The 25264-nt window shown below is 50.1% G+C and overlaps 30 non-coding genes across 30 annotated transcripts; all 30 read right to left on the bottom strand.

Moving 5' to 3' along the window:
• Window positions 1–119: 119 nt before the first annotated feature.
• Window positions 120–191, bottom strand: Trnat-cgu (transfer RNA threonine (anticodon CGU)). Its single transcript has one exon. It is a non-coding gene; the product is annotated as a tRNA-Thr (tRNA).
• A 671-nt stretch (window positions 192–862) lies between these two features.
• Trnan-guu (transfer RNA asparagine (anticodon GUU)) lies at window positions 863–936 on the bottom strand. The gene has a single exon. It is a non-coding gene; the product is annotated as a tRNA-Asn (tRNA).
• A 333-nt stretch (window positions 937–1269) lies between these two features.
• On the bottom strand, window positions 1270–1341 carry Trnat-cgu (transfer RNA threonine (anticodon CGU)). The gene has a single exon. It is a non-coding gene; the product is annotated as a tRNA-Thr (tRNA).
• A 671-nt stretch (window positions 1342–2012) lies between these two features.
• Window positions 2013–2086, bottom strand: Trnan-guu (transfer RNA asparagine (anticodon GUU)). Its single transcript has one exon. It is a non-coding gene; the product is annotated as a tRNA-Asn (tRNA).
• A 1095-nt stretch (window positions 2087–3181) lies between these two features.
• Trnan-guu (transfer RNA asparagine (anticodon GUU)) lies at window positions 3182–3255 on the bottom strand. The gene has a single exon. It is a non-coding gene; the product is annotated as a tRNA-Asn (tRNA).
• A 1095-nt stretch (window positions 3256–4350) lies between these two features.
• On the bottom strand, window positions 4351–4424 carry Trnan-guu (transfer RNA asparagine (anticodon GUU)). The gene has a single exon. It is a non-coding gene; the product is annotated as a tRNA-Asn (tRNA).
• A 333-nt stretch (window positions 4425–4757) lies between these two features.
• Window positions 4758–4829, bottom strand: Trnat-cgu (transfer RNA threonine (anticodon CGU)). The gene has a single exon. It is a non-coding gene; the product is annotated as a tRNA-Thr (tRNA).
• A 671-nt stretch (window positions 4830–5500) lies between these two features.
• Window positions 5501–5574, bottom strand: Trnan-guu (transfer RNA asparagine (anticodon GUU)). Its single transcript has one exon. It is a non-coding gene; the product is annotated as a tRNA-Asn (tRNA).
• A 1095-nt stretch (window positions 5575–6669) lies between these two features.
• Window positions 6670–6743, bottom strand: Trnan-guu (transfer RNA asparagine (anticodon GUU)). The gene has a single exon. It is a non-coding gene; the product is annotated as a tRNA-Asn (tRNA).
• A 1030-nt stretch (window positions 6744–7773) lies between these two features.
• On the bottom strand, window positions 7774–7847 carry Trnan-guu (transfer RNA asparagine (anticodon GUU)). The gene has a single exon. It is a non-coding gene; the product is annotated as a tRNA-Asn (tRNA).
• Window positions 7848–8181: 334 nt separating this feature from the next.
• Trnat-cgu (transfer RNA threonine (anticodon CGU)) lies at window positions 8182–8253 on the bottom strand. Its single transcript has one exon. It is a non-coding gene; the product is annotated as a tRNA-Thr (tRNA).
• A 671-nt stretch (window positions 8254–8924) lies between these two features.
• On the bottom strand, window positions 8925–8998 carry Trnan-guu (transfer RNA asparagine (anticodon GUU)). Its single transcript has one exon. It is a non-coding gene; the product is annotated as a tRNA-Asn (tRNA).
• A 427-nt stretch (window positions 8999–9425) lies between these two features.
• Trnan-guu (transfer RNA asparagine (anticodon GUU)) lies at window positions 9426–9499 on the bottom strand. The gene has a single exon. It is a non-coding gene; the product is annotated as a tRNA-Asn (tRNA).
• Window positions 9500–10594: 1095 nt separating this feature from the next.
• Trnan-guu (transfer RNA asparagine (anticodon GUU)) lies at window positions 10595–10668 on the bottom strand. Its single transcript has one exon. It is a non-coding gene; the product is annotated as a tRNA-Asn (tRNA).
• Window positions 10669–11698: 1030 nt separating this feature from the next.
• Trnan-guu (transfer RNA asparagine (anticodon GUU)) lies at window positions 11699–11772 on the bottom strand. The gene has a single exon. It is a non-coding gene; the product is annotated as a tRNA-Asn (tRNA).
• A 334-nt stretch (window positions 11773–12106) lies between these two features.
• On the bottom strand, window positions 12107–12178 carry Trnat-cgu (transfer RNA threonine (anticodon CGU)). The gene has a single exon. It is a non-coding gene; the product is annotated as a tRNA-Thr (tRNA).
• Window positions 12179–12849: 671 nt separating this feature from the next.
• Trnan-guu (transfer RNA asparagine (anticodon GUU)) lies at window positions 12850–12923 on the bottom strand. The gene has a single exon. It is a non-coding gene; the product is annotated as a tRNA-Asn (tRNA).
• A 427-nt stretch (window positions 12924–13350) lies between these two features.
• Trnan-guu (transfer RNA asparagine (anticodon GUU)) lies at window positions 13351–13424 on the bottom strand. Its single transcript has one exon. It is a non-coding gene; the product is annotated as a tRNA-Asn (tRNA).
• Window positions 13425–14519: 1095 nt separating this feature from the next.
• Window positions 14520–14593, bottom strand: Trnan-guu (transfer RNA asparagine (anticodon GUU)). Its single transcript has one exon. It is a non-coding gene; the product is annotated as a tRNA-Asn (tRNA).
• A 333-nt stretch (window positions 14594–14926) lies between these two features.
• Trnat-cgu (transfer RNA threonine (anticodon CGU)) lies at window positions 14927–14998 on the bottom strand. The gene has a single exon. It is a non-coding gene; the product is annotated as a tRNA-Thr (tRNA).
• A 671-nt stretch (window positions 14999–15669) lies between these two features.
• Window positions 15670–15743, bottom strand: Trnan-guu (transfer RNA asparagine (anticodon GUU)). The gene has a single exon. It is a non-coding gene; the product is annotated as a tRNA-Asn (tRNA).
• Window positions 15744–16838: 1095 nt separating this feature from the next.
• Trnan-guu (transfer RNA asparagine (anticodon GUU)) lies at window positions 16839–16912 on the bottom strand. Its single transcript has one exon. It is a non-coding gene; the product is annotated as a tRNA-Asn (tRNA).
• Window positions 16913–17245: 333 nt separating this feature from the next.
• Trnat-cgu (transfer RNA threonine (anticodon CGU)) lies at window positions 17246–17317 on the bottom strand. The gene has a single exon. It is a non-coding gene; the product is annotated as a tRNA-Thr (tRNA).
• A 690-nt stretch (window positions 17318–18007) lies between these two features.
• Window positions 18008–18081, bottom strand: Trnan-guu (transfer RNA asparagine (anticodon GUU)). The gene has a single exon. It is a non-coding gene; the product is annotated as a tRNA-Asn (tRNA).
• Window positions 18082–19176: 1095 nt separating this feature from the next.
• Window positions 19177–19250, bottom strand: Trnan-guu (transfer RNA asparagine (anticodon GUU)). Its single transcript has one exon. It is a non-coding gene; the product is annotated as a tRNA-Asn (tRNA).
• A 333-nt stretch (window positions 19251–19583) lies between these two features.
• Trnat-cgu (transfer RNA threonine (anticodon CGU)) lies at window positions 19584–19655 on the bottom strand. Its single transcript has one exon. It is a non-coding gene; the product is annotated as a tRNA-Thr (tRNA).
• A 690-nt stretch (window positions 19656–20345) lies between these two features.
• Window positions 20346–20419, bottom strand: Trnan-guu (transfer RNA asparagine (anticodon GUU)). Its single transcript has one exon. It is a non-coding gene; the product is annotated as a tRNA-Asn (tRNA).
• A 1095-nt stretch (window positions 20420–21514) lies between these two features.
• Trnan-guu (transfer RNA asparagine (anticodon GUU)) lies at window positions 21515–21588 on the bottom strand. Its single transcript has one exon. It is a non-coding gene; the product is annotated as a tRNA-Asn (tRNA).
• A 1030-nt stretch (window positions 21589–22618) lies between these two features.
• Window positions 22619–22692, bottom strand: Trnan-guu (transfer RNA asparagine (anticodon GUU)). The gene has a single exon. It is a non-coding gene; the product is annotated as a tRNA-Asn (tRNA).
• Window positions 22693–23026: 334 nt separating this feature from the next.
• On the bottom strand, window positions 23027–23098 carry Trnat-cgu (transfer RNA threonine (anticodon CGU)). The gene has a single exon. It is a non-coding gene; the product is annotated as a tRNA-Thr (tRNA).
• Window positions 23099–25264: the final 2166 nt, after the last annotated feature.

Below are 25264 nucleotides of genomic sequence, written 5' to 3'. Positions count from 1 at the left end.
CTGATGCAACTAGAGCACTCTTTATCGGTTGTAGAACTTCCCCTTCATTCAGTGCACTGCCATCTGTTAGATGCTGCTCGAGCTAGCTCTGCTCTCAGCAGCAAAGTTAAAAAAATGAATGCCTTCTGTGAGGGTCGAACTCACGACCCCTGGTTTACGAGACCAGTGCTCTACCACTGAGCTAAGAAGGCCGCAGCTTTGCGTTCGTGAGCTACTCCCGAATTGTCACGTCATCATACTGAATCTTACAGCCCTCGACCAGATATCGGATTTGACACACAGATGCTGCTGGAGGTGTCCACCTTACCGTTTTCCAACTCTCTTCACTGTTTCACCCTTACGATCGACGACGAGCGTCAAGCCACCAAAGGTTTGCGGACTGCGCAAAACTTGACCTAGTGCACAGCTTGTGGGATAGCGTGGCTCTACTGTGAAACGCGCCTTTCGACTCCTCTCTCTGGCTACATCGTCCACAGTGGCACTGGGGGCTTCATGTAAGGCGACTGCACGCCGCTCGGCCAACAGCGGCCTACTGCAGACCGACACTTAAGAGACGCCAAATGCAGATCGACATCGAGAGAGAGGCCCTGTCATATGGCACTCGCGGTGTATACGCTGAAATGAAATGTAAATAATACATCTTTTGTAGTGGTCGTCGCTCTACTGCAGTGTCACACATGCCGAATGAATAGGAAAACAGTAGAACGTCCGCATAGGGCCATGTTTTTACCTCCACTGTCACGTGGCTGAATGTGTATAAGGCTGGGTGGCATCACTCAAACACAGCCAAATTGTCACACTAGCTGTGTATCTCTATCAAAGTGGACATACGTCCTCACCTCGGTGGCGATTAAAATGATTTCGCCCCCGGGTGGGCTCGAACCACCAACCTTTCGGTTAACAGCCGAACGCGCTAGCCGATTGCGCCACGGAGGCCTTGACTTTCGGTCACTTCTGCTCTCTTTATCAATGCAACTCGTATACTTTTCGCAGGCACCTCGCAGAATGGTAGTATCTGCTTACGCCTCTTCACATGGATAACGTGCATGCACACTGTAGTGGGGCTCATAAACGAATGACATCGCCAAGCATGACATTATACTACAAAATGCATACAAAACAGTGTTCCGCCTACACATTCTGTAAACCTCTGATGCAACTAGAGCACTCTTTATCGGTTGTAGAACTTCCCCTTCATTCAGTGCACTGCCATCTGTTAGATGCTGCTCGAGCTAGCTCTGCTCTCAGCAGCAAAGTTAAAAAAATGAATGCCTTCTGTGAGGGTCGAACTCACGACCCCTGGTTTACGAGACCAGTGCTCTACCACTGAGCTAAGAAGGCCGCAGCTTTGCGTTCGTGAGCTACTCCCGAATTGTCACGTCATCATACTGAATCTTACAGCCCTCGACCAGATATCGGATTTGACACACAGATGCTGCTGGAGGTGTCCACCTTACCGTTTTCCAACTCTCTTCACTGTTTCACCCTTACGATCGACGACGAGCGTCAAGCCACCAAAGGTTTGCGGACTGCGCAAAACTTGACCTAGTGCACAGCTTGTGGGATAGCGTGGCTCTACTGTGAAACGCGCCTTTCGACTCCTCTCTCTGGCTACATCGTCCACAGTGGCACTGGGGGCTTCATGTAAGGCGACTGCACGCCGCTCGGCCAACAGCGGCCTACTGCAGACCGACACTTAAGAGACGCCAAATGCAGATCGACATCGAGAGAGAGGCCCTGTCATATGGCACTCGCGGTGTATACGCTGAAATGAAATGTAAATAATACATCTTTTGTAGTGGTCGTCGCTCTACTGCAGTGTCACACATGCCGAATGAATAGGAAAACAGTAGAACGTCCGCATAGGGCCATGTTTTTACCTCCACTGTCACGTGGCTGATTATGTATAAGGCTGTGTGGCATCATTCAGACACAGCCAAACTGTCACTCTAGCTGTGTATCTCTATCAAAGTGGACATATGTCTTCACCTCGGTGGCGATTAAAACGATTTCGCCCCCGGGTGGGCTCGAACAACCAACCTTTCGGTTAACAGCCGAACGCGCTAGCCGATTGCTCCACGGAGGCCTTGACTTGCGGTCACTCCTGCTCTCTTTATCAATGCAACTCGTATACTTTCTGCAGGCACCTCGCAGAATGGTAGTATCTGCTTACGCCTCTTCACATGGATAACGTGCATGCTCACTGTAGCGGAGCTCATAAACGAATGACATCGCCAAGCATGACATTCTACTACAAAATGCATACAAAACAGTGTTCCGCCTACACATTCAGTAAACGTCTGATGCAAGTAGAGCTTTCTTTCTCGGTTGTAGAACTTCCCCTTCATTCAGTGCACTGCCATTTGTTAGATGCTGCTCGAGCTAGCTCTGCTCTCAGCAGCAACGTTAAAAAAATGTATGCCTTCTGTGAGGGTCGAAATTACGACCCCTGGTTTACGAGACCAGTTTTCTACTACTGAGCTAAGAAGGCCGCAGCTTTGCCTTCGTGAGCTACTCCTGAATTGTCACGTCATCATACTGAATCTTACAGCCCTCGACCAGATATCGGATTTGACACACACATGCTGCTGGAGGTGTCCACCTTACCGTTTTCCAACTCTCTTCACTGTTTCACCCTTACGATCGACGACGAGCGTCAAGCCACCAAAGGTTTGCGGTCTGCGCAAAACTTGACCTAGTGCACAGCTTGTGGGATAGCGTGGCTCTACTGTGAGACGCGCCTTTCGACTCCTCTCTCCGGCTACAGTATGCTGTCGTCCACAGGGGCACGGAAGTTGCCCATTGGGCTTCATGTAAGGCGACTGCACGCCGCTCGGCCAACAGCGGCCTACTGCAGACCGACACTTAAGAGACGCCAAATGCAGATCGACATCGAGAGAGAGGCCCTGTCATATGGCACTCGCGGTGTATACGCTGAAATGAAATGTAAATAATACATCTTTTGTAGTGGTCGTCGCTCTACTGCAGTGTCACACATGCCGAATGAATAGGAAAACAGTAGAACGTCCGCATAGGGCCATGTTTTTACCTCCACTGTCACGTGGCTGATTATGTATAAGGCTGTGTGGCATCATTCAGACACAGCCAAACTGTCACTCTAGCTGTGTATCTCTATCAAAGTGGACATATGTCTTCACCTCGGTGGCGATTAAAACGATTTCGCCCCCGGGTGGGCTCGAACAACCAACCTTTCGGTTAACAGCCGAACGCGCTAGCCGATTGCTCCACGGAGGCCTTGACTTGCGGTCACTCCTGCTCTCTTTATCAATGCAACTCGTATACTTTCTGCAGGCACCTCGCAGAATGGTAGTATCTGCTTACGCCTCTTCACATGGATAACGTGCATGCTCACTGTAGCGGAGCTCATAAACGAATGACATCGCCAAGCATGACATTCTACTACAAAATGCATACAAAACAGTGTTCCGCCTACACATTCAGTAAACGTCTGATGCAAGTAGAGCTTTCTTTCTCGGTTGTAGAACTTCCCCTTCATTCAGTGCACTGCCATTTGTTAGATGCTGCTCGAGCTAGCTCTGCTCTCAGCAGCAACGTTAAAAAAATGTATGCCTTCTGTGAGGGTCGAAATTACGACCCCTGGTTTACGAGACCAGTTTTCTACTACTGAGCTAAGAAGGCCGCAGCTTTGCCTTCGTGAGCTACTCCTGAATTGTCACGTCATCATACTGAATCTTACAGCCCTCGACCAGATATCGGATTTGACACACACATGCTGCTGGAGGTGTCCACCTTACCGTTTTCCAACTCTCTTCACTGTTTCACCCTTACGATCGACGACGAGCGTCAAGCCACCAAAGGTTTGCGGTCTGCGCAAAACTTGACCTAGTGCACAGCTTGTGGGATAGCGTGGCTCTACTGTGAGACGCGCCTTTCGACTCCTCTCTCCGGCTACAGTATGCTGTCGTCCACAGGGGCACGGAAGTTGCCCATTGGGCTTCATGTAAGGCGACTGCACGCCGCTCGGCCAACAGCGGCCTACTGCAGACCGACACTTAAGAGACGCCAAATGCAGATCGACATCGAGAGAGAGGCCCTGTCATATGGCACTCGCGGTGTATACGCTGAAATGAAATGTAAATAATACATCTTTTGTAGTGGTCGTCGCTCTACTGCAGTGTCACACATGCCGAATGAATAGGAAAACAGTAGAACGTCCGCATAGGGCCATGTTTTTACCTCCACTGTCACGTGGCTGAATGTGTATAAGGCTGGGTGGCATCACTCAAACACAGCCAAATTGTCACACTAGCTGTGTATCTCTATCAAAGTGGACATACGTCCTCACCTCGGTGGCGATTAAAATGATTTCGCCCCCGGGTGGGCTCGAACCACCAACCTTTCGGTTAACAGCCGAACGCGCTAGCCGATTGCGCCACGGAGGCCTTGACTTTCGGTCACTTCTGCTCTCTTTATCAATGCAACTCGTATACTTTTCGCAGGCACCTCGCAGAATGGTAGTATCTGCTTACGCCTCTTCACATGGATAACGTGCATGCACACTGTAGTGGGGCTCATAAACGAATGACATCGCCAAGCATGACATTATACTACAAAATGCATACAAAACAGTGTTCCGCCTACACATTCTGTAAACCTCTGATGCAACTAGAGCACTCTTTATCGGTTGTAGAACTTCCCCTTCATTCAGTGCACTGCCATCTGTTAGATGCTGCTCGAGCTAGCTCTGCTCTCAGCAGCAAAGTTAAAAAAATGAATGCCTTCTGTGAGGGTCGAACTCACGACCCCTGGTTTACGAGACCAGTGCTCTACCACTGAGCTAAGAAGGCCGCAGCTTTGCGTTCGTGAGCTACTCCCGAATTGTCACGTCATCATACTGAATCTTACAGCCCTCGACCAGATATCGGATTTGACACACAGATGCTGCTGGAGGTGTCCACCTTACCGTTTTCCAACTCTCTTCACTGTTTCACCCTTACGATCGACGACGAGCGTCAAGCCACCAAAGGTTTGCGGTCTGCGCAAAACTTGACCTAGTGCACAGCTTGTGGGATAGCGTGGCTCTACTGTGAAACGCGCCTTTCGACTCCTCTCTCTGGCTACATCGTCCACAGTGGCACTGGGGGCTTCATGTAAGGCGACTGCACGCCGCTCGGCCAACAGCGGCCTACTGCAGACCGACACTTAAGAGACGCCAAATGCAGATCGACATCGAGAGAGAGGTCCTGTCATATGGCACTCGCGGTGTATACGCCGAAATGAAATGTAAATAATACATCTTTTGTAGTGGTCGTCGCTCTACTGCAGTGTCACACATGCCGAATGAATAGGAAAACAGTAGAACGTCCGCATAGGGCCATGTTTTTACCTCCACTGTCACGTGGCTGATTATGTATAAGGCTGTGTGGCATCATTCAGACACAGCCAAACTGTCACTCTAGCTGTGTATCTCTATCAAAGTGGACATATGTCTTCACCTCGGTGGCGATTAAAACGATTTCGCCCCCGGGTGGGCTCGAACAACCAACCTTTCGGTTAACAGCCGAACGCGCTAGCCGATTGCTCCACGGAGGCCTTGACTTGCGGTCACTCCTGCTCTCTTTATCAATGCAACTCGTATACTTTCTGCAGGCACCTCGCAGAATGGTAGTATCTGCTTACGCCTCTTCACATGGATAACGTGCATGCTCACTGTAGCGGAGCTCATAAACGAATGACATCGCCAAGCATGACATTCTACTACAAAATGCATACAAAACAGTGTTCCGCCTACACATTCAGTAAACGTCTGATGCAAGTAGAGCTTTCTTTCTCGGTTGTAGAACTTCCCCTTCATTCAGTGCACTGCCATTTGTTAGATGCTGCTCGAGCTAGCTCTGCTCTCAGCAGCAACGTTAAAAAAATGTATGCCTTCTGTGAGGGTCGAAATTACGACCCCTGGTTTACGAGACCAGTTTTCTACCACTGAGCTAAGAAGGCCGCAGCTTTGCCTTCGTGAGCTACTCCCGAATTGTCACGTCATCATACTGAATCTTACAGCCCTCGACCAGATATCGGATTTGACACACACATGCTGCTGGAGGTGTCCACCTTACCGTTTTCCAACTCTCTTCACTGTTTCACCCTTACGATCGACGACGAGCGTCAAGCCACCAAAGGTTTGCGGTCTGCGCAAAACTTGACCTAGTGCACAGCTTGTGGGATAGCGTGGCTCTACTGTGAGACGGGCCTTTCGACTCCTCTCTCCGGCTACAGTATGCTGTCGTCCACAGAGGCACTGAAGTTGCCCATTGGGCTTCATGTAAGGCGACTGCACGCCGCTCGGCCAACAGCGGCCTACTGCAGACCGACACTTAAGAGACGCCAAATGCAGATCGACATCGAGAGAGAGGCCCTGTCATATGGCACTCGCGGTGTATACGCTGAAATGAAATGTAAATAATACATCTTTTGTAGTGGTCGTCGCTCTACTGCAGTGTCACACATGCCGAATGAATAGGAAAACAGTAGAACGTCCGCATAGGGCCATGTTTTTACCTCCACTGTCACGTGGCTGATTATGTATAAGGCTGTGTGGCATCATTCAAACACAGCCAAACTGTCACTCTAGCTGTGTATCTCTATCAAAGTGGACATATGTCTTCACCTCGGTGGCGATTAAAACGATTTCGCCCCCGGGTGGGCTCGAACCACCAACCTTTCGGTTAACAGCCGAACGCGCTAGCCGATTGCTCCACGGAGGCCTTGACTTGCGGTCACTCCTGCTCTCTTTATCAATGCAACTCGTATACTTTCTGCAGGCACCTCGCAGAATGGTAGTATCTGCTTACGCCTCTTCACATGGATAACGTGCATGCTCACTGTAGCGGAGCTCATAAACGAATGACATCGCCAAGCATGACATTCTACTACGAAATGCATACAAAACAGTGTTCCGCCTACACATTCAGTAAACGTCTGATGCAAGTAGAGCTTTCTTTCTCGGTTGTAGAACTTCCCCTTCATTCAGTGCACTGCCATTTGTTAGATGCTGCTCGAGCTAGCTCTGCTCTCAGCAGCAACGTTAAAAAAATGTATGCCTTCTGTGAGGGTCGAAATTACGACCCCTGGTTTACGAGACCAGTTTTCTACTACTGAGCTAAGAAGGCCGCAGCTTTGCCTTCGTGAGCTACTCCCGAATTGTCACGTCATCATACTGAATCTTACAGCCCTCGACCAGATATCGGATTTGACACACACATGCTGCTGGGGGTGTCCACCTTACCGTTTTCCAACTCTCTTCACTGTTTCACCCTTACGATCGACGACGAGCGTCAAGCCACCAAAGGTTTGCGGTCTGCGAAAAACTTGACCTAGTGCACAGCTTGTGGGATAGCGTGGCTCTACTGTGAAACGCGCCTTTCGACTCCTCTCTCCGGCTACAGTATGCTGTCGTCCACAGTGGCACTGAAGTTGCCCATTGGGCTTCATGTAAGGCGACTGCACGCCGCTCGGCCAACAGCGGCCTACTGCAGACCGACACTTAAGAGACGCCAAATGCAGATCGACATCGAGAGAGAGGCCCTGTCACATGGCACTCGCGGTGTATACGCTGAAATGAAATGTAAATAATACATCTTTTGTAGTGGGCCATGCTTTTACCTCCACTGTCACGTGGCTGAATGTGTATAAGGCTGTGTGGCATCATTCAAACACAGCCAAACTGTCACTCTAGCTGTGTATCTCTATCAAAGTGGACATATGTCTTCACCTCGGTGGCGATTAAAACGATTTCGCCCCCGGGTGGGCTCGAACCACCAACCTTTCGGTTAACAGCCGAACGCGCTAGCCGATTGCGCCACGGAGGCCTTGACTTGCTGTCACTCCTGCTCTCTTTATCAATGCAACTCGTATACTTTCTGCAGGCACCTCGCAGAATGGTAGTACCTGCTTACGCCTCTTCACATGGAAAACGTGCATGCACACTGTAGCGGAGCTCATTAACGAATGACATCGCCAAGCATGACATTCTACTACAAAATGCATACAAAACAGTGTTCCGCCTACACATTCAGTAAACCTCTGATGCAAGTAGAGCATTCTTTATCGGTTGTAGAACTTCCCCTTCATTCAGTGCACTGCCATTTGTTAGATGCTGCTCGAGCTAGCTCTGCTCTCAGCAGCAACGTTAAAAAAAATGAATGCCTTCTGTGAGGGTCGAACTCACGACCCCTGGTTTACGAGACCAGTGCTCTACCACAGAGCTAAGAAGGCCGCAGCTTTGCCTTCGTGAGCTACTCCCGAATTGTCACGTCATCATACTGAATCTTACAGCCCTCGACCAGATATCGGATTTGACACACACATGCTGCTGGGGGTGTCCACCTTACCGTTTTCCAACTCTCTTCACTGTTTCACCCTTACGATCGACGACGAGCGTCAAGCCACCAAAGGTTTGCGGTCTGCGAAAAACTTGACCTAGTGCACAGCTTGTGGGATAGCGTGGCTCTACTGTGAAACGCGCCTTTCGACTCCTCTCTCTGGCTACATCGTCCACAGTGGCACTGGGGGCTTCATGTAAGGCGACTGCACGCCGCTCGGCCAACAGCGGCCTACTGCAGACCGACACTTAAGAGACGCCAAATGCAGATCGACATCGAGAGAGAGGCCCTGTCATATGGCACTCGCGGTGTATACGCTGAAATGAAATGTAAATAATACATCTTTTGTAGTGGTCGTCGCTCTACTGCAGTGTCACACATGCCGAATGAATAGGAAAACAGTAGAACGTCCGCATAGGGCCATGTTTTTACCTCCACTGTCACGTGGCTGATTGTGTATAAGGCTGTGTGGCATCATTCAAACACAGCCAAACTGTCACTCTAGCTGTGTATCTCTATCAAAGTGGACATATGTCTTCACCTCGGTGGCGATTAAAACGATTTCGCCCCCGGGTGGGCTCGAACCACCAACCTTTCGGTTAACAGCCGAACGCGCTAGCCGATTGCGCCACGGAGGCCTTGACTTGCGGTCACTCCTGCTCTCTTTATCAATGCAACTCGTATACTTTCTGCAGGCACCTCGCGACTGCACGCCGCTCGGCCAACAGCGGCCTACTGCAGACCGACACTTAAGAGACGCCAAATGCAGATCGACATCGAGAGAGAGGCCCTGTCATATGGCACTCGCGGTGTATACGCTGAAATGAAATGTAAATAATACATCTTTTGTAGTGGTCGTCGCTCTACTGCAGTGTCACACATGCCGAATGAATAGGAAAACAGTAGAACGTCCGCATAGGGCCATGTTTTTACCTCCACTGTCACGTGGCTGATTATGTATAAGGCTGTGTGGCATCATTCAGACACAGCCAAACTGTCACTCTAGCTGTGTATCTCTATCAAAGTGGACATATGTCTTCACCTCGGTGGCGATTAAAACGATTTCGCCCCCGGGTGGGCTCGAACAACCAACCTTTCGGTTAACAGCCGAACGCGCTAGCCGATTGCTCCACGGAGGCCTTGACTTGCGGTCACTCCTGCTCTCTTTATCAATGCAACTCGTATACTTTCTGCAGGCACCTCGCAGAATGGTAGTATCTGCTTACGCCTCTTCACATGGATAACGTGCATGCTCACTGTAGCGGAGCTCATAAACGAATGACATCGCCAAGCATGACATTCTACTACAAAATGCATACAAAACAGTGTTCCGCCTACACATTCAGTAAACGTCTGATGCAAGTAGAGCTTTCTTTCTCGGTTGTAGAACTTCCCCTTCATTCAGTGCACTGCCATTTGTTAGATGCTGCTCGAGCTAGCTCTGCTCTCAGCAGCAACGTTAAAAAAATGTATGCCTTCTGTGAGGGTCGAAATTACGACCCCTGGTTTACGAGACCAGTTTTCTACTACTGAGCTAAGAAGGCCGCAGCTTTGCCTTCGTGAGCTACTCCTGAATTGTCACGTCATCATACTGAATCTTACAGCCCTCGACCAGATATCGGATTTGACACACACATGCTGCTGGAGGTGTCCACCTTACCGTTTTCCAACTCTCTTCACTGTTTCACCCTTACGATCGACGACGAGCGTCAAGCCACCAAAGGTTTGCGGTCTGCGCAAAACTTGACCTAGTGCACAGCTTGTGGGATAGCGTGGCTCTACTGTGAGACGCGCCTTTCGACTCCTCTCTCCGGCTACAGTATGCTGTCGTCCACAGGGGCACGGAAGTTGCCCATTGGGCTTCATGTAAGGCGACTGCACGCCGCTCGGCCAACAGCGGCCTACTGCAGACCGACACTTAAGAGACGCCAAATGCAGATCGACATCGAGAGAGAGGCCCTGTCATATGGCACTCGCGGTGTATACGCTGAAATGAAATGTAAATAATACATCTTTTGTAGTGGTCGTCGCTCTACTGCAGTGTCACACATGCCGAATGAATAGGAAAACAGTAGAACGTCCGCATAGGGCCATGTTTTTACCTCCACTGTCACGTGGCTGATTATGTATAAGGCTGTGTGGCATCATTCAAACACAGCCAAACTGTCACTCTAGCTGTGTATCTCTATCAAAGTGGACATATGTCTTCACCTCGGTGGCGATTAAAACGATTTCGCCCCCGGGTGGGCTCGAACCACCAACCTTTCGGTTAACAGCCGAACGCGCTAGCCGATTGCTCCACGGAGGCCTTGACTTGCGGTCACTCCTGCTCTCTTTATCAATGCAACTCGTATACTTTCTGCAGGCACCTCGCAGAATGGTAGTATCTGCTTACGCCTCTTCACATGGATAACGTGCATGCTCACTGTAGCGGAGCTCATAAACGAATGACATCGCCAAGCATGACATTCTACTACGAAATGCATACAAAACAGTGTTCCGCCTACACATTCAGTAAACGTCTGATGCAAGTAGAGCTTTCTTTCTCGGTTGTAGAACTTCCCCTTCATTCAGTGCACTGCCATTTGTTAGATGCTGCTCGAGCTAGCTCTGCTCTCAGCAGCAACGTTAAAAAAATGTATGCCTTCTGTGAGGGTCGAAATTACGACCCCTGGTTTACGAGACCAGTTTTCTACTACTGAGCTAAGAAGGCCGCAGCTTTGCCTTCGTGAGCTACTCCCGAATTGTCACGTCATCATACTGAATCTTACAGCCCTCGACCAGATATCGGATTTGACACACACATGCTGCTGGGGGTGTCCACCTTACCGTTTTCCAACTCTCTTCACTGTTTCACCCTTACGATCGACGACGAGCGTCAAGCCACCAAAGGTTTGCGGTCTGCGAAAAACTTGACCTAGTGCACAGCTTGTGGGATAGCGTGGCTCTACTGTGAAACGCGCCTTTCGACTCCTCTCTCCGGCTACAGTATGCTGTCGTCCACAGTGGCACTGAAGTTGCCCATTGGGCTTCATGTAAGGCGACTGCACGCCGCTCGGCCAACAGCGGCCTACTGCAGACCGACACTTAAGAGACGCCAAATGCAGATCGACATCGAGAGAGAGGCCCTGTCACATGGCACTCGCGGTGTATACGCTGAAATGAAATGTAAATAATACATCTTTTGTAGTGGGCCATGCTTTTACCTCCACTGTCACGTGGCTGAATGTGTATAAGGCTGTGTGGCATCATTCAAACACAGCCAAACTGTCACTCTAGCTGTGTATCTCTATCAAAGTGGACATATGTCTTCACCTCGGTGGCGATTAAAACGATTTCGCCCCCGGGTGGGCTCGAACCACCAACCTTTCGGTTAACAGCCGAACGCGCTAGCCGATTGCGCCACGGAGGCCTTGACTTGCTGTCACTCCTGCTCTCTTTATCAATGCAACTCGTATACTTTCTGCAGGCACCTCGCAGAATGGTAGTACCTGCTTACGCCTCTTCACATGGAAAACGTGCATGCACACTGTAGCGGAGCTCATTAACGAATGACATCGCCAAGCATGACATTCTACTACAAAATGCATACAAAACAGTGTTCCGCCTACACATTCAGTAAACCTCTGATGCAAGTAGAGCATTCTTTATCGGTTGTAGAACTTCCCCTTCATTCAGTGCACTGCCATTTGTTAGATGCTGCTCGAGCTAGCTCTGCTCTCAGCAGCAACGTTAAAAAAAATGAATGCCTTCTGTGAGGGTCGAACTCACGACCCCTGGTTTACGAGACCAGTGCTCTACCACAGAGCTAAGAAGGCCGCAGCTTTGCCTTCGTGAGCTACTCCCGAATTGTCACGTCATCATACTGAATCTTACAGCCCTCGACCAGATATCGGATTTGACACACACATGCTGCTGGGGGTGTCCACCTTACCGTTTTCCAACTCTCTTCACTGTTTCACCCTTACGATCGACGACGAGCGTCAAGCCACCAAAGGTTTGCGGTCTGCGAAAAACTTGACCTAGTGCACAGCTTGTGGGATAGCGTGGCTCTACTGTGAAACGCGCCTTTCGACTCCTCTCTCTGGCTACATCGTCCACAGTGGCACTGGGGGCTTCATGTAAGGCGACTGCACGCCGCTCGGCCAACAGCGGCCTACTGCAGACCGACACTTAAGAGACGCCAAATGCAGATCGACATCGAGAGAGAGGCCCTGTCATATGGCACTCGCGGTGTATACGCTGAAATGAAATGTAAATAATACATCTTTTGTAGTGGTCGTCGCTCTACTGCAGTGTCACACATGCCGAATGAATAGGAAAACAGTAGAACGTCCGCATAGGGCCATGTTTTTACCTCCACTGTCACGTGGCTGATTGTGTATAAGGCTGTGTGGCATCATTCAAACACAGCCAAACTGTCACTCTAGCTGTGTATCTCTATCAAAGTGGACATATGTCTTCACCTCGGTGGCGATTAAAACGATTTCGCCCCCGGGTGGGCTCGAACCACCAACCTTTCGGTTAACAGCCGAACGCGCTAGCCGATTGCGCCACGGAGGCCTTGACTTGCGGTCACTCCTGCTCTCTTTATCAATGCAACTCGTATACTTTCTGCAGGCACCTCGCGACTGCACGCCGCTCGGCCAACAGCGGCCTACTGCAGACCGACACTTAAGAGACGCCAAATGCAGATCGACATCGAGAGAGAGGCCCTGTCATATGGCACTCGCGGTGTATACGCTGAAATGAAATGTAAATAATACATCTTTTGTAGTGGTCGTCGCTCTACTGCAGTGTCACACATGCCGAATGAATAGGAAAACAGTAGAACGTCCGCATAGGGCCATGTTTTTACCTCCACTGTCACGTGGCTGATTATGTATAAGGCTGTGTGGCATCATTCAGACACAGCCAAACTGTCACTCTAGCTGTGTATCTCTATCAAAGTGGACATATGTCTTCACCTCGGTGGCGATTAAAACGATTTCGCCCCCGGGTGGGCTCGAACAACCAACCTTTCGGTTAACAGCCGAACGCGCTAGCCGATTGCTCCACGGAGGCCTTGACTTGCGGTCACTCCTGCTCTCTTTATCAATGCAACTCGTATACTTTCTGCAGGCACCTCGCAGAATGGTAGTATCTGCTTACGCCTCTTCACATGGATAACGTGCATGCTCACTGTAGCGGAGCTCATAAACGAATGACATCGCCAAGCATGACATTCTACTACAAAATGCATACAAAACAGTGTTCCGCCTACACATTCAGTAAACGTCTGATGCAAGTAGAGCTTTCTTTCTCGGTTGTAGAACTTCCCCTTCATTCAGTGCACTGCCATTTGTTAGATGCTGCTCGAGCTAGCTCTGCTCTCAGCAGCAACGTTAAAAAAATGTATGCCTTCTGTGAGGGTCGAAATTACGACCCCTGGTTTACGAGACCAGTTTTCTACTACTGAGCTAAGAAGGCCGCAGCTTTGCCTTCGTGAGCTACTCCTGAATTGTCACGTCATCATACTGAATCTTACAGCCCTCGACCAGATATCGGATTTGACACACACATGCTGCTGGAGGTGTCCACCTTACCGTTTTCCAACTCTCTTCACTGTTTCACCCTTACGATCGACGACGAGCGTCAAGCCACCAAAGGTTTGCGGTCTGCGCAAAACTTGACCTAGTGCACAGCTTGTGGGATAGCGTGGCTCTACTGTGAGACGCGCCTTTCGACTCCTCTCTCCGGCTACAGTATGCTGTCGTCCACAGGGGCACGGAAGTTGCCCATTGGGCTTCATGTAAGGCGACTGCACGCCGCTCGGCCAACAGCGGCCTACTGCAGACCGACACTTAAGAGACGCCAAATGCAGATCGACATCGAGAGAGAGGCCCTGTCATATGGCACTCGCGGTGTATACGCTGAAATGAAATGTAAATAATACATCTTTTGTAGTGGTCGTCGCTCTACTGCAGTGTCACACATGCCGAATGAATAGGAAAACAGTAGAACGTCCGCATAGGGCCATGTTTTTACCTCCACTGTCACGTGGCTGAATGTGTATAAGGCTGGGTGGCATCACTCAAACACAGCCAAATTGTCACACTAGCTGTGTATCTCTATCAAAGTGGACATACGTCCTCACCTCGGTGGCGATTAAAATGATTTCGCCCCCGGGTGGGCTCGAACCACCAACCTTTCGGTTAACAGCCGAACGCGCTAGCCGATTGCGCCACGGAGGCCTTGACTTTCGGTCACTTCTGCTCTCTTTATCAATGCAACTCGTATACTTTTCGCAGGCACCTCGCAGAATGGTAGTATCTGCTTACGCCTCTTCACATGGATAACGTGCATGCACACTGTAGTGGGGCTCATAAACGAATGACATCGCCAAGCATGACATTATACTACAAAATGCATACAAAACAGTGTTCCGCCTACACATTCTGTAAACCTCTGATGCAACTAGAGCACTCTTTATCGGTTGTAGAACTTCCCCTTCATTCAGTGCACTGCCATCTGTTAGATGCTGCTCGAGCTAGCTCTGCTCTCAGCAGCAAAGTTAAAAAAATGAATGCCTTCTGTGAGGGTCGAACTCACGACCCCTGGTTTACGAGACCAGTGCTCTACCACTGAGCTAAGAAGGCCGCAGCTTTGCGTTCGTGAGCTACTCCCGAATTGTCACGTCATCATACTGAATCTTACAGCCCTCGACCAGATATCGGATTTGACACACAGATGCTGCTGGAGGTGTCCACCTTACCGTTTTCCAACTCTCTTCACTGTTTCACCCTTACGATCGACGACGAGCGTCAAGCCACCAAAGGTTTGCGGACTGCGCAAAACTTGACCTAGTGCACAGCTTGTGGGATAGCGTGGCTCTACTGTGAAACGCGCCTTTCGACTCCTCTCTCTGGCTACATCGTCCACAGTGGCACTGGGGGCTTCATGTAAGGCGACTGCACGCCGCTCGGCCAACAGCGGCCTACTGCAGACCGACACTTAAGAGACGCCAAATGCAGATCGACATCGAGAGAGAGGCCCTGTCATATGGCACTCGCGGTGTATACGCTGAAATGAAATGTAAATAATACATCTTTTGTAGTGGTCGTCGCTCTACTGCAGTGTCACACATGCCGAATGAATAGGAAAACAGTAGAACGTCCGCATAGGGCCATGTTTTTACCTCCACTGTCACGTGGCTGATTATGTATAAGGCTGTGTGGCATCATTCAGACACAGCCAAACTGTCACTCTAGCTGTGTATCTCTATCAAAGTGGACATATGTCTTCACCTCGGTGGCGATTAAAACGATTTCGCCCCCGGGTGGGCTCGAACAACCAACCTTTCGGTTAACAGCCGAACGCGCTAGCCGATTGCTCCACGGAGGCCTTGACTTGCGGTCACTCCTGCTCTCTTTATCAATGCAACTCGTATACTTTCTGCAGGCACCTCGCAGAATGGTAGTATCTGCTTACGCCTCTTCACATGGATAACGTGCATGCTCACTGTAGCGGAGCTCATAAACGAATGACATCGCCAAGCATGACATTCTACTACAAAATGCATACAAAACAGTGTTCCGCCTACACATTCAGTAAACGTCTGATGCAAGTAGAGCTTTCTTTCTCGGTTGTAGAACTTCCCCTTCATTCAGTGCACTGCCATTTGTTAGATGCTGCTCGAGCTAGCTCTGCTCTCAGCAGCAACGTTAAAAAAATGTATGCCTTCTGTGAGGGTCGAAATTACGACCCCTGGTTTACGAGACCAGTTTTCTACTACTGAGCTAAGAAGGCCGCAGCTTTGCCTTCGTGAGCTACTCCTGAATTGTCACGTCATCATACTGAATCTTACAGCCCTCGACCAGATATCGGATTTGACACACACATGCTGCTGGAGGTGTCCACCTTACCGTTTTCCAACTCTCTTCACTGTTTCACCCTTACGATCGACGACGAGCGTCAAGCCACCAAAGGTTTGCGGTCTGCGCAAAACTTGACCTAGTGCACAGCTTGTGGGATAGCGTGGCTCTACTGTGAGACGCGCCTTTCGACTCCTCTCTCCGGCTACAGTATGCTGTCGTCCACAGGGGCACGGAAGTTGCCCATTGGGCTTCATGTAAGGCGACTGCACGCCGCTCGGCCAACAGCGGCCTACTGCAGACCGACACTTAAGAGACGCCAAATGCAGATCGACATCGAGAGAGAGGCCCTGTCATATGGCACTCGCGGTGTATACGCTGAAATGAAATGTAAATAATACATCTTTTGTAGTGGTCGTCGCTCTACTGCAGTGTCACACATGCCGAATGAATAGGAAAACAGTAGAACGTCCGCATAGGGCCATGTTTTTACCTCCACTGTCACGTGGCTGAATGTGTATAAGGCTGGGTGGCATCACTCAAACACAGCCAAATTGTCACACTAGCTGTGTATCTCTATCAAAGTGGACATACGTCCTCACCTCGGTGGCGATTAAAATGATTTCGCCCCCGGGTGGGCTCGAACCACCAACCTTTCGGTTAACAGCCGAACGCGCTAGCCGATTGCGCCACGGAGGCCTTGACTTTCGGTCACTTCTGCTCTCTTTATCAATGCAACTCGTATACTTTTCGCAGGCACCTCGCAGAATGGTAGTATCTGCTTACGCCTCTTCACATGGATAACGTGCATGCACACTGTAGTGGGGCTCATAAACGAATGACATCGCCAAGCATGACATTATACTACAAAATGCATACAAAACAGTGTTCCGCCTACACATTCTGTAAACCTCTGATGCAACTAGAGCACTCTTTATCGGTTGTAGAACTTCCCCTTCATTCAGTGCACTGCCATCTGTTAGATGCTGCTCGAGCTAGCTCTGCTCTCAGCAGCAAAGTTAAAAAAATGAATGCCTTCTGTGAGGGTCGAACTCACGACCCCTGGTTTACGAGACCAGTGCTCTACCACTGAGCTAAGAAGGCCGCAGCTTTGCGTTCGTGAGCTACTCCCGAATTGTCACGTCATCATACTGAATCTTACAGCCCTCGACCAGATATCGGATTTGACACACAGATGCTGCTGGAGGTGTCCACCTTACCGTTTTCCAACTCTCTTCACTGTTTCACCCTTACGATCGACGACGAGCGTCAAGCCACCAAAGGTTTGCGGTCTGCGCAAAACTTGACCTAGTGCACAGCTTGTGGGATAGCGTGGCTCTACTGTGAGACGCGCCTTTCGACTCCTCTCTCCGGCTACAGTATGCTGTCGTCCACAGGGGCACGGAAGTTGCCCATTGGGCTTCATGTAAGGCGACTGCACGCCGCTCGGCCAACAGCGGCCTACTGCAGACCGACACTTAAGAGACGCCAAATGCAGATCGACATCGAGAGAGAGGCCCTGTCATATGGCACTCGCGGTGTATACGCTGAAATGAAATGTAAATAATACATCTTTTGTAGTGGTCGTCGCTCTACTGCAGTGTCACACATGCCGAATGAATAGGAAAACAGTAGAACGTCCGCATAGGGCCATGTTTTTACCTCCACTGTCACGTGGCTGATTATGTATAAGGCTGTGTGGCATCATTCAGACACAGCCAAACTGTCACTCTAGCTGTGTATCTCTATCAAAGTGGACATATGTCTTCACCTCGGTGGCGATTAAAACGATTTCGCCCCCGGGTGGGCTCGAACAACCAACCTTTCGGTTAACAGCCGAACGCGCTAGCCGATTGCTCCACGGAGGCCTTGACTTGCGGTCACTCCTGCTCTCTTTATCAATGCAACTCGTATACTTTCTGCAGGCACCTCGCAGAATGGTAGTATCTGCTTACGCCTCTTCACATGGATAACGTGCATGCTCACTGTAGCGGAGCTCATAAACGAATGACATCGCCAAGCATGACATTCTACTACAAAATGCATACAAAACAGTGTTCCGCCTACACATTCAGTAAACGTCTGATGCAAGTAGAGCTTTCTTTCTCGGTTGTAGAACTTCCCCTTCATTCAGTGCACTGCCATTTGTTAGATGCTGCTCGAGCTAGCTCTGCTCTCAGCAGCAACGTTAAAAAAATGTATGCCTTCTGTGAGGGTCGAAATTACGACCCCTGGTTTACGAGACCAGTTTTCTACTACTGAGCTAAGAAGGCCGCAGCTTTGCCTTCGTGAGCTACTCCTGAATTGTCACGTCATCATACTGAATCTTACAGCCCTCGACCAGATATCGGATTTGACACACACATGCTGCTGGAGGTGTCCACCTTACCGTTTTCCAACTCTCTTCACTGTTTCACCCTTACGATCGACGACGAGCGTCAAGCCACCAAAGGTTTGCGGTCTGCGCAAAACTTGACCTAGTGCACAGCTTGTGGGATAGCGTGGCTCTACTGTGAGACGCGCCTTTCGACTCCTCTCTCCGGCTACAGTATGCTGTCGTCCACAGGGGCACGGAAGTTGCCCATTGGGCTTCATGTAAGGCGACTGCACGCCGCTCGGCCAACAGCGGCCTACTGCAGACCGACACTTAAGAGACGCCAAATGCAGATCGACATCGAGAGAGAGGCCCTGTCATATGGCACTCGCGGTGTATACGCTGAAATGAAATGTAAATAATACATCTTTTGTAGTGGTCGTCGCTCTACTGCAGTGTCACACATGCCGAATGAATAGGAAAACAGTAGAACGTCCGCATAGGGCCATGTTTTTACCTCCACTGTCACGTGGCTGAATGTGTATAAGGCTGGGTGGCATCACTCAAACACAGCCAAATTGTCACACTAGCTGTGTATCTCTATCAAAGTGGACATACGTCCTCACCTCGGTGGCGATTAAAATGATTTCGCCCCCGGGTGGGCTCGAACCACCAACCTTTCGGTTAACAGCCGAACGCGCTAGCCGATTGCGCCACGGAGGCCTTGACTTTCGGTCACTTCTGCTCTCTTTATCAATGCAACTCGTATACTTTTCGCAGGCACCTCGCAGAATGGTAGTATCTGCTTACGCCTCTTCACATGGATAACGTGCATGCACACTGTAGTGGGGCTCATAAACGAATGACATCGCCAAGCATGACATTATACTACAAAATGCATACAAAACAGTGTTCCGCCTACACATTCTGTAAACCTCTGATGCAACTAGAGCACTCTTTATCGGTTGTAGAACTTCCCCTTCATTCAGTGCACTGCCATCTGTTAGATGCTGCTCGAGCTAGCTCTGCTCTCAGCAGCAAAGTTAAAAAAATGAATGCCTTCTGTGAGGGTCGAACTCACGACCCCTGGTTTACGAGACCAGTGCTCTACCACTGAGCTAAGAAGGCCGCAGCTTTGCGTTCGTGAGCTACTCCCGAATTGTCACGTCATCATACTGAATCTTACAGCCCTCGACCAGATATCGGATTTGACACACAGATGCTGCTGGAGGTGTCCACCTTACCGTTTTCCAACTCTCTTCACTGTTTCACCCTTACGATCGACGACGAGCGTCAAGCCACCAAAGGTTTGCGGTCTGCGCAAAACTTGACCTAGTGCACAGCTTGTGGGATAGCGTGGCTCTACTGTGAGACGCGCCTTTCGACTCCTCTCTCCGGCTACAGTATGCTGTCGTCCACAGGGGCACGGAAGTTGCCCATTGGGCTTCATGTAAGGCGACTGCACGCCGCTCGGCCAACAGCGGCCTACTGCAGACCGACACTTAAGAGACGCCAAATGCAGATCGACATCGAGAGAGAGGCCCTGTCATATGGCACTCGCGGTGTATACGCTGAAATGAAATGTAAATAATACATCTTTTGTAGTGGTCGTCGCTCTACTGCAGTGTCACACATGCCGAATGAATAGGAAAACAGTAGAACGTCCGCATAGGGCCATGTTTTTACCTCCACTGTCACGTGGCTGATTATGTATAAGGCTGTGTGGCATCATTCAGACACAGCCAAACTGTCACTCTAGCTGTGTATCTCTATCAAAGTGGACATATGTCTTCACCTCGGTGGCGATTAAAACGATTTCGCCCCCGGGTGGGCTCGAACAACCAACCTTTCGGTTAACAGCCGAACGCGCTAGCCGATTGCTCCACGGAGGCCTTGACTTGCGGTCACTCCTGCTCTCTTTATCAATGCAACTCGTATACTTTCTGCAGGCACCTCGCAGAATGGTAGTATCTGCTTACGCCTCTTCACATGGATAACGTGCATGCTCACTGTAGCGGAGCTCATAAACGAATGACATCGCCAAGCATGACATTCTACTACAAAATGCATACAAAACAGTGTTCCGCCTACACATTCAGTAAACGTCTGATGCAAGTAGAGCTTTCTTTCTCGGTTGTAGAACTTCCCCTTCATTCAGTGCACTGCCATTTGTTAGATGCTGCTCGAGCTAGCTCTGCTCTCAGCAGCAACGTTAAAAAAATGTATGCCTTCTGTGAGGGTCGAAATTACGACCCCTGGTTTACGAGACCAGTTTTCTACCACTGAGCTAAGAAGGCCGCAGCTTTGCCTTCGTGAGCTACTCCCGAATTGTCACGTCATCATACTGAATCTTACAGCCCTCGACCAGATATCGGATTTGACACACACATGCTGCTGGAGGTGTCCACCTTACCGTTTTCCAACTCTCTTCACTGTTTCACCCTTACGATCGACGACGAGCGTCAAGCCACCAAAGGTTTGCGGTCTGCGCAAAACTTGACCTAGTGCACAGCTTGTGGGATAGCGTGGCTCTACTGTGAGACGGGCCTTTCGACTCCTCTCTCCGGCTACAGTATGCTGTCGTCCACAGAGGCACTGAAGTTGCCCATTGGGCTTCATGTAAGGCGACTGCACGCCGCTCGGCCAACAGCGGCCTACTGCAGACCGACACTTAAGAGACGCCAAATGCAGATCGACATCGAGAGAGAGGCCCTGTCATATGGCACTCGCGGTGTATACGCTGAAATGAAATGTAAATAATACATCTTTTGTAGTGGTCGTCGCTCTACTGCAGTGTCACACATGCCGAATGAATAGGAAAACAGTAGAACGTCCGCATAGGGCCATGTTTTTACCTCCACTGTCACGTGGCTGATTATGTATAAGGCTGTGTGGCATCATTCAAACACAGCCAAACTGTCACTCTAGCTGTGTATCTCTATCAAAGTGGACATATGTCTTCACCTCGGTGGCGATTAAAACGATTTCGCCCCCGGGTGGGCTCGAACCACCAACCTTTCGGTTAACAGCCGAACGCGCTAGCCGATTGCTCCACGGAGGCCTTGACTTGCGGTCACTCCTGCTCTCTTTATCAATGCAACTCGTATACTTTCTGCAGGCACCTCGCAGAATGGTAGTATCTGCTTACGCCTCTTCACATGGATAACGTGCATGCTCACTGTAGCGGAGCTCATAAACGAATGACATCGCCAAGCATGACATTCTACTACGAAATGCATACAAAACAGTGTTCCGCCTACACATTCAGTAAACGTCTGATGCAAGTAGAGCTTTCTTTCTCGGTTGTAGAACTTCCCCTTCATTCAGTGCACTGCCATTTGTTAGATGCTGCTCGAGCTAGCTCTGCTCTCAGCAGCAACGTTAAAAAAATGTATGCCTTCTGTGAGGGTCGAAATTACGACCCCTGGTTTACGAGACCAGTTTTCTACTACTGAGCTAAGAAGGCCGCAGCTTTGCCTTCGTGAGCTACTCCCGAATTGTCACGTCATCATACTGAATCTTACAGCCCTCGACCAGATATCGGATTTGACACACACATGCTGCTGGGGGTGTCCACCTTACCGTTTTCCAACTCTCTTCACTGTTTCACCCTTACGATCGACGACGAGCGTCAAGCCACCAAAGGTTTGCGGTCTGCGAAAAACTTGACCTAGTGCACAGCTTGTGGGATAGCGTGGCTCTACTGTGAAACGCGCCTTTCGACTCCTCTCTCCGGCTACAGTATGCTGTCGTCCACAGTGGCACTGAAGTTGCCCATTGGGCTTCATGTAAGGCGACTGCACGCCGCTCGGCCAACAGCGGCCTACTGCAGACCGACACTTAAGAGACGCCAAATGCAGATCGACATCGAGAGAGAGGCCCTGTCACATGGCACTCGCGGTGTATACGCTGAAATGAAATGTAAATAATACATCTTTTGTAGTGGGCCATGCTTTTACCTCCACTGTCACGTGGCTGAATGTGTATAAGGCTGTGTGGCATCATTCAAACACAGCCAAACTGTCACTCTAGCTGTGTATCTCTATCAAAGTGGACATATGTCTTCACCTCGGTGGCGATTAAAACGATTTCGCCCCCGGGTGGGCTCGAACCACCAACCTTTCGGTTAACAGCCGAACGCGCTAGCCGATTGCGCCACGGAGGCCTTGACTTGCTGTCACTCCTGCTCTCTTTATCAATGCAACTCGTATACTTTCTGCAGGCACCTCGCAGAATGGTAGTACCTGCTTACGCCTCTTCACATGGAAAACGTGCATGCACACTGTAGCGGAGCTCATTAACGAATGACATCGCCAAGCATGACATTCTACTACAAAATGCATACAAAACAGTGTTCCGCCTACACATTCAGTAAACCTCTGATGCAAGTAGAGCATTCTTTATCGGTTGTAGAACTTCCCCTTCATTCAGTGCACTGCCATTTGTTAGATGCTGCTCGAGCTAGCTCTGCTCTCAGCAGCAACGTTAAAAAAAATGAATGCCTTCTGTGAGGGTCGAACTCACGACCCCTGGTTTACGAGACCAGTGCTCTACCACAGAGCTAAGAAGGCCGCAGCTTTGCCTTCGTGAGCTACTCCCGAATTGTCACGTCATCATACTGAATCTTACAGCCCTCGACCAGATATCGGATTTGACACACACATGCTGCTGGGGGTGTCCACCTTACCGTTTTCCAACTCTCTTCACTGTTTCACCCTTACGATCGACGACGAGCGTCAAGCCACCAAAGGTTTGCGGTCTGCGAAAAACTTGACCTAGTGCACAGCTTGTGGGATAGCGTGGCTCTACTGTGAAACGCGCCTTTCGACTCCTCTCTCCGGCTACAGTATGCTGTCGTCCACAGTGGCACTGAAGTTGCCCATTGGGCTTCATGTAAGGCGACTGCACGCCGCTCGGCCAACAGCGGCCTACTGCAGACCGACACTTAAGAGACGCCAAATGCAGATCGACATCGAGAGAGAGGCCCTGTCACATGGCACTCGCGGTGTATACGCTGAAATGAAATGTAAATAATACATCTTTTGTAGTGGTCGTCGCTCTACTGCAGTGTCACACATGCCGAATGAATAGGAAAACAGTACGCACTGCACGCCGCTCGGCCAACAGCGGCCTACTGCAGACCGACACTTAAGAGACGCCAAATGCAGATCGACATCGAGAGAGAGGCCCTGTCACATGGCACTCGCGGTGTATACGCTGAAATGAAATGTAAATAATACATCTTTTGTAGTGGTCGTCGCTCTACTGCAGTGTCACACATGCCGAATGAATAGGAAAACAGTAGAGCGTCCGCATACGGCCATGTTTTTACCTCCACTGCCACGTGGTTGAATGTGTATAAGGCTGCGACTGCACGCCGCTCGGCCAACAGCGGCCTACTGCAGACCGACACTTAAGAGACGCCAAATGCAGATCGACATCGAGAGAGAGGCCCTGTCATGTGGCACTCGCGGTGTATACGCTGAAATGAAATGTAAATAATACATCTTTTGTAGTGGTCGTCGCTCTACTGCAGTGTCACACATGCCGAATGAATAGGAAAACAGTAGAACGTCCGCATACGGCCATGTTTTTACCTCCACTGCCACGTGGCTGAATGTGTATAAGGCTGCGACTGCACGCCGCTCGGCCAACAGCGGCCTACTGCAGACCGACACTTAAGAGACGCCAAATGCAGATCGACATCGAGAGAGAGGCCCTGTCACATGGCACTCGCGGTGTATACGCTGAAATGAAATGTAAATAATACATCTTTTGTAGTGGTCGTCGCTCTACTGCAGTGTCACACATGCCGAATGAATAGGAAAACAGTACGCACTGCACGCCGCTCGGCCAACAGCGGCCTACTGCAGACCGACACTTAAGAGACGCCAAATGCAGATCGACATCGAGAGAGAGGCCCTGTCACATGGCACTCGCGGTGTATACGCTGAAATGAAATGTAAATAATACATCTTTTGTAGTGGTCGTCGCTCTACTGCAGTGTCACACATGCCGAATGAATAGGAAAACAGTAAAGCGTCCGCATACGGCCATGTTTTTACCTCCACTGCCACGTGGTTGAATGTGTATAAGGCTGCGACTGCACGCCGCTCGGCCAACAGCGGCCTACTGCAGACCGACACTTAAGAGACGCCAAATGCAGATCGACATCGAGAGAGAGGCCCTGTCATGTGGCACTCGCGGTGTATACGCTGAAATGAAATGTAAATAATACATCTTTTGTAGTGGTCGTCGCTCTACTGCAGTGTCACACATGCCGAATGAATAGGAAAACAGTAGAACGTCCGCATACGGCCATGTTTTTACCTCCACTGCCACGTGGCTGAATGTGTATAAGGCTGCGACTGCACGCCGCTCGGCCAACAGCGGCCTACTGCAGACCGACACTTAAGAGACGCCAAATGCAGATCGACATCGAGAGAGAGGCCCTGTCATGTGGCACTCGCGGTGTATACGCTGAAATGAAATGTAAATAATACATCTTTTGTAGTGGTCGTCGCTCTACTGCAGTGTCACACATGCCGAATGAATAGGAAAACAGTAGAACGTCCGCATACGGCCATGTTTTTACCTCCACTGCCACGTGGCTGAATGTGTATAAGGCTGCGACTGCACGCCGCTCGGCCAACAGCGGCCTACTGCAGACCGACACTTAAGAGACGCCAAATGCAGATCGACATCGAGAGAGAGGCCCTGTCATGTGGCACTCGCGG

This window comes from Schistocerca cancellata, unplaced genomic scaffold, assembly GCF_023864275.1.
Source record: "Schistocerca cancellata isolate TAMUIC-IGC-003103 unplaced genomic scaffold, iqSchCanc2.1 HiC_scaffold_827, whole genome shotgun sequence".
NCBI lineage: Eukaryota > Metazoa > Arthropoda > Insecta > Orthoptera > Acrididae > Schistocerca > Schistocerca cancellata.
This window is presented reverse-complemented; position numbering and strand designations above follow the sequence as displayed.